Here is an 11681-nt window from a genome sequence, read left to right on the forward strand (position 1 = left end):
CCCGAGAGCACCCCAGCACTACCAGGTTATACCTCATACCATGCTTTTCGGCCCCAAAACTTGGACCGAACCACAAAAGGAGGGGGAGTATCGATATTCATCAAAGATACCCACACCTCCAGGTTGGTGGCAAAACACGAAGCATCAGAGACTATCCATGTGCAACTAACAGTGGGTAAAACTGCCTTCCAGTTTATAGCCTGCTACAGACCACCCTCCCAAACCCAGGAACCCCACTCGGCCTTCCTGAGAACACTGGAAAATATGAAGGTCTCTCTGAACACCATTATATTGGGCGACTTCAACTACCCAAACATAGATTGGGAGCATTACTCTAGCTCCAACACCCTTGCCCAAAGGTTCCTAGAATTCATAAACTCAAATGCTATGGAACAACTTGTTACCACTCCCGCAAGAGGGGAAACATACTGGACCTGATCATCACCAACATGGGGACTCTATGCTCCAGACCAGAAGTGTATCCCTCACTGGTAAGATCAGACCATAAACTGATCTCACTGGATATTCACATCCCGACCCCACCCCCTGCCCAGAAAACCACAGTGAAAAACTTCTCTAAAGCAAATTTCACACTCCTCAAAACCGAGGTGGAATCCTTTAAAGCCCCCGGGCCTGTGGAAAATCTGCCCAGACCGCAGAATCCCTTATAAATGCATTCTATGAACACCTTCAGGACTGCATGGATCATGCAATCCCAAGTAAAACCAAGACCCAATCCTCCAAAGGCAGACGACCTGTCTGGTGGACCCCAGCCATAAACAAACTATACAATAGAAGGAGGAAGCTACTACATGATAGAGCAAAATCCCAAAAAGGAAGGCATCTCTGATCAGTATTAGCAAAAAACTAAGGGCACTCATAAAATCGTCAAAGGCCATCTTCGAGAGAAAAATTGCACAGGACACTAAGGATAATCACAAGGCTTTCTTTAGTTATGTTAGGAACCTGGGTGGGAATTCCCAGATATGCTCAGAATTAGTCCAAAATGACAAAAATACACTGATCCCACAGACATTGCCAACATCCTAGCTGACAGGTTCAGCGCAAACTTCTCCCCTCCCACCAAAGGGCAAATATCTATCCCAGCAGAGTGCTGCCCCTGACATCTCAGATGCTCAGGTGGGAGCTGCCCTCTCCAAAGCAAAAACACAGCATCAATGGGACCAGGCGGTGTCCCAGGCTGCGTCCTACATGAACTCCAAGAAGAGCTAAACCCAAATATAAAACTACTGTTCAATCTCAGCCTTACTACAGGATATGTACCCAAAGAGTGGCGTACAGCAACAGTGGTCCCTCTCCACAAAGGTGGTGCCTCAACGGACCCTGGAAACTATCGCCCCATAAGCCTGACTAGCTTGGTCTGCAAAGCTATGGAAAGGATCATCATGGACCTCATAAATAAAGATATTGGGGACCTACAGACACTGGATCCTACCCAGTTTGGCTTTGTTAAGGGCAGATCCTGCCTCTTAAACCTGGTTGACTTCTTTGAAACAGTCACCAAGGCCATTGACGAAGGGAAGGTGGTCCACACAGCCTATCTGGACCTCGCAAAAGCCTTCGATACAATACCCCACTCGGGCATTATAGATAAGCTCACCGGCTTAAATATAAACCCCTATGTCACTAGATGGGTTGCAAACTGGTTCAAGGACAGAACCCACATGGTTAGAATTGCTGGAGCCATGTCAGACTCCAAACCAGTTACAAGTGGCGTCCCACAAGGCTCAGTCCTGGGACCTCTCTTGTTTGGTATATATTTCTCGGAGGTACAGGCCAACACGGAAGGACTGTGGCTGACCAAGTTCGCAGATGACTGCAAACTGGGCGCCATAATTGACTCTCCAGCCGACACAAGCATCCTCCAAAAGGGAGACAACAGACAACTGAGCCAGAGCCCATGGAAGCTAAAAGCCAAAAGTAAAGTGTCATCCCCTTTGGCAAAAACAAAGTGCCCACAAATTACCACATAGGTGGTAATCCATTAAGTACAGAAGAAATAATTAGGGACCTGGGGACCCAAGTTGATAGCAATCTCTCATTTGACAACCACGTGGCCAAAGTGGTTAGAAAAACATTTTATATAGCCCACCTAATCATGAAGGGATTCACATCTAGATTAGGGGAGGTCATCGTGCCTCTTTACTCATCCCTCATCAGGCCCATAATTGAGTACAATGCCCTTTTGGGATGTACCTTACCAAACACCTGCAGCAACTGGAAAGACCCCAAAAGTACCTCACCAAGAGGGTCAAAGGGCTCAAACAGATGCCATATGCTGCCCGGTTAAAGAAACTCCAGCTCTACTCAGTGGCATACCGCCTGCTCAGAGGTGACCTGTGCCTGACGTATAAGGCCATGTCCAACCCGGAATTAAGGGACATGCTGCAGCTCAAAGAACGCAAATGCCATCGAGCTACACGCTCGAGAGACTTGAACCTCAGCACTGAAATAAATAGGACATGCTGGAGGGACAGATTCATAACCCAGAGGCTCCCTTCACTCTGGAATAAAATCCCAGTCCAGGTTAGGCAGAGTCCCTCATTGACTCTCTTCAAGAGGAATCTTGATGAGTGGATGGGAGATCGTAGGTTTACCCCGGGTATCACTTCTGTGTCACTGTTAGACAGAGGCACAGTATAATAACCTCGAAAAAGGGCATAGCAAAATTAATTTAAAATGGGTGGCGAAAGCCAAACATAGTCTGGCTAGGCTTATAAATGCCCTAGGGCAGATAGCCTAGTATGAACCTATGAACCTATAATGATTGGCAGCTGATTTTTACATACCAAGTTGCCAGCCCTGACGCACAACCTTCAACGAAGGTATGCCCATTCAAGCATGTCTCCACGCAGAAGACGCTCTAGCTGAGAATCGAACCGGACAGCGTCTTACTGTGAGGCAACAACGCTACTGCAGCACCACCACTGCGGATTTTAGTAGGCAGACAGTATTCATAGAAATGATTTGTGCATTCTCACAACAATTGTCTTGTTAGTTTATTATGAGCTATTATTTTGTCAGCTGTGGACATTATTGCAACAGTAACTGTCACTGTCCTTTTGTGCTATGGGCCAACATAGTGTGGTACGGAGGCCTGTTGGAATGCAAGTGCACTGTAGCTACATGTCAGTCTGCTTTTACTACTCTTAAAACTTTGCAGCATGAAGTAAGTTGTTTAGGAGGGGTGGCAGTGACAGGTTGATACTTTAGACAGGAAGTGCTCAAGGGAGCCCCAACTTTATATTTGCTGATGCCCCAAATTGCTAACACTGTTCTTCTTTAGGCTTTTTCCCCGGTTAGGGGTCGTCACAGCAGAACTCTGGTCCACTAATGATTGGCAATAGATTTTTTATGGGTGCAGAGGTGCCAGCTCGATGCCCAACCTTCAGTAAAGGCACACCCTTTCTACACGTCTTTCGAACGCCACTCGACCACAGGGAGCACAGATGTAGACATCACACAGAAGGCGGTTCACCCGAGAATCGAACGGGAGAACCTCTTGGTGTGAGGCAACAATGCTACCGCTGCACTAACGCGGCTGTCCAAATTGCTAACATTAGCACTGTTGATAGTCATTTTTCCACTCCTTGGGGGTGAAAGTAAACAGGAGTGTTGATAGAAATTTTCATTTTGCATTCTCACGTGGCTCCAACCTGCTTTGCATTTGAAAAATGTACACATCTCCTCTATATGTTATCCCCGTGTGCTTAACCGTATGCATCATTTTCAGTTGTTTTATACAGTACAATAAAGAGTATGTTAGAAGCATATCTCTGTATCGAAGTTAAATGCAGATCTATGTGTCACACTAATTTACACTGTTAATTTAAATCTTCTAGAGGTCCTACTTCCATCGTCGCCTTCAGTTACCGTGTAGTAATACCGCCCCGCCAAGCCACAAGCGCTGGGGAGGGGAGGGGTAGTGGGTGGAGCACCTAATTGCTGGGGGATGGAGGAGTGCTGAATCACAGGGCGTGGCTGTTGGGGATAGTCTGTTCTTTTGACGGTTTACACCCCGTAATTCTGTTTGTCGTCTTCTTTGATTTCATTTCTCATTCCGCTACTTTTGGGCGTTGTCAGTGCTAAAGGTAAGATGTATTTTATGTTTTGTTCTGTGTTATTTTAACGTGCTGTTCGGGTTGGTGTCTTTTTTTGCCCATTAGTAAAGATGGATGGAAAGGACAGTCTCAGCTGTAAAAGTAGGTGGGTTTCTGGATGTGTGCCTCCGAATTATTACAATTGAGTGGGAAGATTTATTTAAATATAGCTTTAAAGTTCCATTTGATTACCAAGTCTAATATTAACGTTATGTTTTAGGACATGGTATTGCTGGAGTTGGTGGGTTTTGCAGCTTATAGTTAGGGCTGTATCGAGGTGTCTTAAAGAACTGTCCCATATGCTCTCCCGTGGTAATGGTCCCAGCGTTTTTAAAGTAAAGTAGCATACCGCAAGGTTGGCCACTTACTGCAGATCCTTTTGCGCATAGTTTGTAATTTTTGATTAAAACTTATGATTTCACAGAATATTATATAACCCGGAACAGCAGTCGTGAAAATTAAGATGCTTAGGTTTTCTAATGTGTTTAGCAAGTGTTTTTTTTTTTTTTTGTGCCTCTCCATTCGGTAATATACAGGTGCGTACCTCGCCTCTTCCAGGGGAGAAGCTTGTAATGGCACAACTGGTAGATATTGTAAGCATTACCAGATCCAGTGCATCTGTTGTCATAAACTCCGTGTAGAAATGCTGTGTCCAAATGAAGTACTTGTTTTTCATATTCCCTTCAGGGTATTTGTCCTGTAAGAAAAGTGAACCACTTACAAGTCATTTCTTAGACTAAATGTTTATGCATGATTGTAGTTACATGGTTAAGGTGTGTGTGTGTATGTATATATTTGAAGAGGCAGTGCTTTGTTAGGGTTGCCACCTTTCCCACTTTGCGAGGGACAGTCCCTCTTTGGGCAGTTGTGTCCCGCAAAAATTTGTAAAAATAGCAAATGTTCTGAGATTTTTAGGACAGGATTATTTTCTATATTTTATGTAATAGTTGCATTAAATAGTTATTCTGTATTTGAAACGCCTAAAATGTTACAAGAAACAGAAAAAGCAACTAAAATGCTACAGGAATAAGTTTTTCTTTAAGCAAGAAAGTGAAGTGCTGTACTTGGTACTGGCCGTGGGTAAGTTTCAGCCTGCAAAACCTGACATTTGTTCCAAAAATGGCCTACTTTGGGTATTTGAAAAGGTGGTAACCCATGCTTTGTGAAAGTTAAACCGGTAGCCTTGTCCTCTCTTCCTACATAATGTACGTGCAAATGAATGAGTGGTCCAATTCAGCCAGTAAGAAGGGCAGCATCATATGTGCGTGTGTTTGTACAACGCATATGACAAGTTAATATCTTCAAAAGTATTGAACTTCCCATCTAGAGGGCACAAAAGTTATAGTGGCATTGTGAAAAATGTTTATGCCAGATACAAACCCAACATGTTCCCTTGCATTAAGGTTTGCCTTTTACATAGGAAATAATGAAAACTCAGCAGTATTTTCTGACGTATGTGAGAAAGTTGGGAAATGAGCAATTTCAGAAATAAAATACTTTATGGATGGATACAATTCAAGCAGTTTTATTTTTTGAAGGGAACTATAGAATATCATAAAATAAAACTGTTCTAACTGGTTGCAGCTATGCTTAATTTTAGTATATGTACTCTTGCAAAATTGGCAGCGGGCTTGGGAGGGTAGGGTGTTGTATGATAAGGGTGTCTGTCATCTGGGTGTGTACATAATTCTTCCAATGTGCACATTCAGTATTGGGTATAAAACGATTCATGGAGTGCATTATTAAAAGAAATACCATGGGGATGGGGTGGGGGGTGGGGGGGGTGGTAGTAAAAGTCATTGTCTACATGTTGATTTTAAGTGGGGTATGGCTTGAGAGTTTTAAGAACCTTCAAATGTCCATGTACACGAGCATGCAAGAATTGTGCTTTTTGCTCTGTTTTACTGTATGCAAACCAGTACATTGCAGCAGTAGTCAGCAAAAATTAAGTGGGCATGGAAGTTTTACACCTGGTGGACAGATTTTTTTCTAAACTCTTCCATATAACTGAAGTACAGGATAAATATCTGTCATCTTTTTCAGTAAGATTATACTATTATGTGATAGTTTAAATGCTTACCTCCTAATTGTTTTAGAACGGTTCATATAAGGTGAAGTTGTATTTCAAAAGATTCTACTACTAAAGTAACCATTAAAACAATTTTAACTCTGAATATTTAACTGAGAAAATGGAGGCATGTTTAGATAACTGTACATTTTGCCTTCTCTTAGTTGTTTTAGGCACTTTAATCACATTCTGTCTATTCATTATTTTCTCTGTATTCTTTTGTGTGGGGGAAAAATGGTGTGCCTGATGCTATAACCATCATTTCGTGTCTCTTGGCAGTAGAATGTAAGTTCTTGCATGTTTTGCTGCCTTTACCATTAGTTTGCTTTACTCAGGTTTGGTGGAGGAGGGGTAGCTTTATGCTGGGAGATGAGGCGTTAGCCCCATCCTGTCAGTCCATCTGTATATGGTGTTAAGATAACTAAAATAATCAGCCTGGATCTCTTCTTTGGCATTCAAGGATGGTGCCATGTCTCTGACCAAGGTTACCTTTGTTCAAAGAGCAGCTTGGGCACTAGAAGAGCTGGGCAGTGCAGGTGGGACTGAGTTCGCCTAGCTGTTCCAAGGGGAAACTTGTGGTCTGTATCAAATTCCATTGAGGACAGGAGAAAAGCATACACCACTTGCAGTGGGAACACGTGCTTTAACAGGCTGCTTTAGCTTTGCTCTTGAGGAAAGCACATCTTTATAGAGTTCCATCATCCTGTATGTTGCATGGCTGTCTGTGTTCCTGATTGTACACATCAACTGCCGGTGGATGGAGTGTTGGGGACATAGTGAAAATTCCTTTGTTTTGTAACTGGTGGCCTGTTTTTGTCCTCAAATGGGCCATTTAACTGAGAAGGTCTTTAGGCCAGATGACAGTGGGGGTTATTAACATTTATACTTTTTAACCAATATATGTTTTCATAACTTTAATAGCGTGTAACTTGTATTTATGCTAGTGTTTAATGTTGTGCCACCCTTTTGTTTTATATTTGTATTTAGTCAAGCATTGTAGTATTACCTTATCCTTAATGAAACCTTTTCCTCATTAGATACCAAACACACCACAATATTCCATCATACATTATCCTTAATGAAACCTTTTCCTCATTGGATACCGAACACACCACAATATTCCATCATACAGTCTCTGATCACAATTGTGTTCAAGCCATGTACTGCAATCCCTCCCCCGAATAAAGCTGTAGTGCACAAAGCTTATCTTCCAAAGTGTGGGAGTCAGAAATCGTTTTTTAAACTGGCCCAGAGCAATGGTCCTCATTGGGGTATTTCATGTAATTTCCATCTATACCCCAAGAAATTTACCCCATTCACTTTATATCATACACATTGGTATGTGGCTTCCAGCACATTCTACTCCTTTAAGATATTTGTAGAACTTCATCCCATCCTCTCCCATTGGTACGACTTCACACCCTTGCAAAAATTCACCATCCCTACTTCCCCCTTCTGTCTTCATTCTTACTGTAACTAGCATTTCTAGATTTGTTCATTTACTTTGGTGGAAGGAAATGGAGGGGAGGATTAAAGTTTCCTTGTTCATTCTTCTATATTGTAATTTTTTTTTCTCCCTAGCTGGACCTGAAATTGGTCAGTTGTGATCAGTGGTCTACCCTGATAATATATTTGTGTGCATGTGTAAAAAATATAGAACTTTGTATTTTTTTTTCAGTAAAGCAAATTCAATTTGCAGAATATGAAAGTCGTACCTTCAGAACAAAAATGGATGCAACATGTTTTCACTATACAATCCAGTGTGTGAAATGTGCCTCTTGCAATTTGTATGAGTATTTAAGTAAAAATGTGTAGATTGCATCAATAAACTCAGTTTTATTTTAAATACAGTTTAATTTTGAGTATTCCTAACTTTTTTATTTTGTGGTCCCAACAAGGCTTGTAGACTGTGCTTCGCTTATGATTGTGCGAGTAGATGGAACTTAGGATGAGTGTGTTGTGATTGAGCCCCACAGTATGGTGTTAGTATGGTGCTTGGAAATGGATTTGGCAGTGAGGGTGCCTTAGTAGTATGTTTCTGCAATAAACATTCCCAGCGTGCACCAGGATACTCCAGAGAAAATGTGTATTTTGATATGCAGGTACTGACATTGGTTCTACAGTTTGCATTTTGTTGAACAGTTGAGCTGCATACCTGAGATCCCAACAGATATGCAAATTATCCATGTAATAAGTCTGTACTGTGCAGTTTGTCCATCGTGGAGCAGAATGAGTAGAGTGGATTTGGTACTGCAGTAGTGGTCCTGATATTTTTATTTTTATGGTATTTATTCCTAAATGATTTTGTGTTTTGATTGGAATGGTAGTGTTCTCTTGCTTATTTTTATTCCTCAGTACTGACCTTGTAAAATAGTGCATGGCTTCTACCATTTAGTAGTTCTCAAAGAAATGAGTATGAGAGTCTGTATAGTTTCCAGTGATACAGAAAGTGGGGTATGATTAATAGGTAGTAGCTGATTTAAGAATACATTATTCTAGATGTGCGACTTTTTAAAAATGTTAAATCTTTCGACCAGGCCAGCTGTCCGAAAGTGAGGCAGAGCTATTGATACATAACAGGTAGGAGTTGAGATAATACCCTGTGTCTGTTGCAGGTAGGGTTGCTACCTTTTCAAATGGCCAAAGTGGGACATTTTTGGTACAAACATAGGATTTTACAAGCCAACACATACCCACTGTCAGTACAAAGGTTAAAACTTAACCTTTTTGCCTAAATAAAAGCTTATTCTTGAAGCATTTAGTTGCTTATTCTGTTTCTTAGAACATTTAGGTATTTTAGATGCAGAATAACTGTTTTATGCAACTATTACATAAAATATAGGAAATCATTTTGTCCTAAAATCTCAGGACATTTGCCATTTTTACAATTTTTTGTCGGGACACTGCCCAAAGAGGGACTGTCATTCGCAAAGTGGGACAGGTGATAACCCTAGTTGCAGGTTAGTAAAACGCATGCATAGGTACGTTTTGCCATGGGTGCTCTAAATGTTGTTCTGCATTTGATGTAGGATTACCAGGCAGAGTCACTTAACTTTAGTGTTGTCATTGAGCTGGTAACGTTTGATTTAATTGCAGATCTTTTATTTATTTTTTTAGAAGACCAGACCATTGTTCAGTCAGCTGTTTTACTGAATGTTTTTGGTAAAATACTGCCGCGGTGGTGGTGCTGATTCTCAGCTAGAGCGTCTTCTGTGTGGAGACATGCGTGAATGGGTGTACCTTCGTTGAAGGTTGTGCGTCAGGCCTGGCAAGCTGGTACGTAAAAATCAACTGCCAATCATTAGCGGACCAGAGTTCCACTGTGGCGACCCCTAACCGGGAAAAGCCGAACTACACAAACTTAATTTTGATGATCATGGTACCTTAATGAAGAGAGAAACATGAAATGTTGTGCCCTGGTGTTCCTTTCCAAGCTTTCTGTGTACCAGAACATTCAAACCTCTTCTGTGTACTTCTTTTATTTCCCCAGAAACATAACTTGGCATATCTGATATTTAATATTTTATTTGTACCCATAGTCTTTAACATGGCATTTTGGCCTGTGCATCGTCCCCACGTTTGTGGTTTTGTAGGAATACAAAGCATTGCAGTTGGCCCTAGTTATTTCTTGTGTAATGTAAACGCCAGCCATATGAAGCAAATGTTTGTATGAAGTAGAAGTAGAACATTAATCTATATGAAGGTTTGCAGTAAATTATCTATTGCATCTGTCTGCCTGCACTGCAATACGAGTGAGGCATTAGGATGAATTTCTGTTGCATCCCTCTTTTCAGCAGATCTGCATTAAATGCTGTTGCAGAAGTTTCAGCTAGCCATTACTGGAAATTCCTAGACTGTACTGTAACTCAGCTGAGTATGCAGATTGCCTTAAAAAATGAGTAATCCCTAAGGGTGAGGAATAACTGTGTGGTGGAATTTACTGACGGTTGGAATCATTCCACTGGACACTTAACTGTCGAAGTAGTCTGTTTTACAGTTGCGGAGGGCTGAATTGTTTCTGAAATTAGAACAATTTTTGTTAAAATCATGTTACTGTCAAATACTTTCGATGTGGCAAGATTGCTTTGAGCTTTAGGCATATTGGAAGGGCAGGACAGCAAGAGTGTCTAGGCCTTTGGTGAAAAGTGAATGGTTTGCACTGCTGTAAAGTTACACAAATGTTTTTCTTTGTTAGGTTACCTGTCCAAACAGTGATTTTAAGTAGTAACTGGAAATGAGTAAAGCTGCCTTCTATGGTATGTACAAGGCTTGGTACGTGGCATTGAGAATTCTTAAGGTGGGACTGTTGCTTTGTACATGTATTCAGGACAACAATTTCTGATGTTGCTCTTGCCCTGAAAATGGTAATTTTTAGGTTGTCGTGTGTGAGCAGATTAATTGCATTACATAATAGTTGTTTACTGTAGCATTGTTACATATTCTACTCTTATTTATTTTGAAACAAGTGTAAAATTTCTGTAGCAAGCTCACCAAAACAGTTGAGAGAGATATTTACACCTCGTAATAAAAAGGCTAGTGGACTGGCTTGTCATCCCACACTTAACTGATTTGAATAGCCAGGAAAGTTGTAATTAATAGTTTTAACATGCTTTGTTCCTGTTTCTGTAAACCAGGTCAGGCACATTTTGCAGTGTATTACAGTGAAAAAAGCTTTGCTTTTGTTCCGTTCTTGGCTATAGAGATTTTGTCTTTTTTTTTTTTTTTGCTTTGTTCCTCCACAATTCGTATTATGAGCACTGAATTGGTCGACATGGGTTAAGTATGTGGATTTTCCGTTTGATTAGCAGATGCTCATTCCCTAAAGACGGCAGTTACAGGAAGAGAAAGTGGCTAGTAGTTGGATGCTATTTTCAGTGCAGGGCTGTCTTTCCAAAGAAGCCAACATTAAATTTATCTTCCAACTCTACGGTTCCTAGTAGAAGGAATATAATGTATTATACTGTTTAATATGCAGTCAGTGTGTATTCCTGGGGATGAGAAGGCCCAGTATAATCTTTTTGCTTTTTATTATTTGCGCTGAAGATTTAGATTCCTAGTTTTGATATTTGTAGTGGTGATCTGGGACCACTGGGTCCCTAATGGCTCTGTAGGAAAGGCATTGATATCCCCTTGGGAGTGTCTGATTTATTGAATGAAGAGACTGTGCAAGCTGGTAACTTAAGGTTTTTAGGCCAGTAGTCGTAGTTAGACTCCAGAAGGTTCTTTGTTGGATATGTCAGACTCCAGAAGGTTCTTTGTTGGATATGTCCGAGGTACATCCCAAAAGGGGCATTGCTATTAATTGAGCAAATCTGTGCTGAATTAGATGGGGCAAGTGATCTCTTGGAATCTGGGAAATGGCCCCTTAGTGATAAGTTGTCTTTAGTGGAAGGACGTCGGTGCTGTTGCTTGCTTATCAGACCAAGTACCATAGCCTCTAACATTCTGAAGAGGGTAATCTGCTATGTTGCATGCTGGAAAGAGTGTTTACC

At 41.3% G+C, this 11681-nt stretch overlaps 1 protein-coding gene across 1 annotated transcript in view; it reads left to right on the top strand.

The window, feature by feature from the left end:
• Positions 1-3984: 3984 nt before the first annotated feature.
• The window catches only part of GSN (gelsolin), a gene marked incomplete in the record, with an annotated part of 970219 nt that continues 962522 nt past the window's right edge, over positions 3985-11681 (top strand). The window contains 1 exon segment of the mRNA XM_044058005.1: positions 3985-4112.

The sequence above is a fragment of the Protopterus annectens genome, chromosome 16.part0 (assembly GCF_019279795.1).
Source record: "Protopterus annectens isolate FY-2018-M chromosome 16.part0, PAN1.0, whole genome shotgun sequence".
Lineage (NCBI taxonomy): Eukaryota > Metazoa > Chordata > Ceratodontiformes > Protopteridae > Protopterus > Protopterus annectens.